A 2,626-nucleotide genomic window follows, 5' to 3' on the forward strand; every position below is an offset into this window, starting at 1 on the left:
TCAGCGTGGGCACATCTACTTTGAAACACCTCTGTAATATAGATATATAAAAAGGCCAAATAATGAAAAGAAAGAAAGTTAGGTCCTATCATTTTCAGCTGACTTAACTACAGGTATTTGCAAAGCTATGCATTAAGTTAATTACAGCTGGTTTCAGAGGCTGCAACACAGATAAGTCTGACGCAAACTCCACTGTTTCCCTACATGCAACTCATGACGCCTGTTTGTTTGTTTGCAGCTGTTTGCGTGTGTTACTCGACAAGATAATCACCGCTTAATCAGTGTCATTGAAAATAAAAGCAAATGTGAGATGTCGAAATTGCAAGGGTTGTTGAAATGGAAGGACAAAGTATTTTAGAGCCATGCAAGTGACTCAAATGTGCAAGGACGCAAAATCAAATCACGGAATTTAAATATGTCGATGTTGCTATATATTCCTGCATTTTGTGTAGGAAAAAATCATGTGTATTTTATTTATCCGCTTATATGAATTTTGAATGTGAACACGTAGGCCATGGAAATTAAATTCTCTCAACGTAAATTTTCCTCTCTATGTGTAATTTCAAAACCCCGGATTGAGATGCTTCCGAGGGGGGGGGGTAGAAGCATCATACATATGAAATTATTGAGTGAGTAACGGTATAACAAAAATGTCAAAATCGGTTTACACCGTAGAACAAACGAGATGGTTGTATGAAAAACACAGGCCCTGACAGAACCCCTGCAGCCATATGTAAATCTGCTCCCAAATCTCCGCCATTACCCCACCTACACCACCTTATATGACATTATTGCAAAAGCTCTGACAGTGGAGAGGCGTTGCAGAGCTGCCAACATAATAAAACAACAAGAGCAACAGCAACTGGTTGTTACAATAAAATGCATTGTGATAATACAACAACAGGGGCAGGGCCTGCAAGCAGGCACAGCGAACACATGCCATATACAATCCAAACTGCAGCGAGACCAACTTGCGCTGCACGTTTCCTCATAGTGCCATCCAGAGAGTTAAAATCACTTGTAAAGCGATAAGGCTTTGCACCTGGCCTGTCGCCTTGCTACTGCTCAGTTGGTAATAAGCCATACCTCATGGCTGTCCAACCATGTTTGCACTTTAATGGGGGGTGGGGTGGGGTGGGTGGGGGGGGGGGGGGGTCTGCTCTCATATGTCTCAAGGCGGCTAAAGCCTCGCGCGTGGAAGCAGCGTGGGTTTGTTGGAAAGTCGCCGGGAGAGAGCGGCGAAACGGCACAAAATGGGCCCGATTGCGCAAACGGTTTTAAACATAGCCATAGTCACCTTCTGCGTTCCCGAGACAAGTGCCGAGCTCCAAGGTCGGCGGGTTTAAGATTCTGGTCGCTGCGTCATCCAGTTTCAAGGCCAAGTTGAAGCAGAGGAGCGGGAGGGGCCACAACAATAAAGACTACTGCTTCTACCCACTTCCCTAAAACGCTGCTCGAAACAGGGCGGATACGCGGATCAGTCCCCCCCCCCCAGCCAGTATGTGTCCTGATCAAATGCTGATGCTGTTGTTGTTGTTGCTGCTCTGTGTTGTTTTTTTTTGTTGTTTTTTTTGTTTTGTTTTTTTATCCCCCTCAAACCAAATATCCAACTGGGATTGGATTACACGCGTACTGCGCAGACTCCATGGTCAAGTTCAAGTTGGGCTGGATAGTAAAACCAAGGGGCGCATTCTGCAGCGTCTGCCGTGGGGGGCGCTCCCAGTCTTTGATCTGCCCCTCTATAACCTAAAGCTGCAGCCAAGCCACTTCCAACTGATCCGGGCAGCTTACCCCCCCCCCCCCCCCCGGTGTAAAGTGAACAAGACGTGTTTTGCGTTGCAACACCTTCACCGCAATTAACAACCAGCAAACAATAAACTCTCCAAACCCATCCGCTGACCTCCTTTATCTCCAGCCCACTCAGTATAATGCTTCACTACTGTACGGCAACAAGGTCATCCGCAGCTTGCGCAAAGCTCATCCTCGGTGTTATCACCTGATACACCACGAGATCCTGTATGTACCTGCCCAGTGATACGTTGCATAAGCTCCTGGAGATACCAACTCATCGGGATCCTGGTTCAGGACCATAGTCACGGATTTTATCCATCGGTGGCGATGATGTTATTTTCGTTGCAAACGTTGTTTATATATATAGTTTTTATATAGTCGAATCCGATACGAATTGCGAGCGAACCTCAAAATGAAAATAAAGGCAAGTGGTCGAGCCTATTCTGCCGTTTGTCATTCAAATAAATATTACAATTCAGTATCTAAATCGATTTTTATCATTTATAATTATTTGAAGTAGTAACAGCAGCTAAAACGTGCGCGATGCAACACATGGAAAAATAAGAACAATAGCAAATCGGACACAAAACAATACCAAAAGTTATGAACCCATATGAAAAGATTGTAACTACACAATCATTGGAATATAAACTTCAAATCACACATTTCTGCCAAGTGAAAGGAATCGAAATGTGTGGCTTTTATATAAGTCACCGAGCACAACAAGAACACATCATCAATATATCAATGGGGCTCGGTGCGAGAATATGTTTTAGAAATATTGCGCATGATGATGATGATGATGATTATAATTATTATAATAATTATAATTATT

Source organism: Zeus faber (assembly GCF_960531495.2).
Source record: "Zeus faber genome assembly, chromosome: 1".
Classification (NCBI taxonomy): domain Eukaryota; kingdom Metazoa; phylum Chordata; class Actinopteri; order Zeiformes; family Zeidae; genus Zeus; species Zeus faber.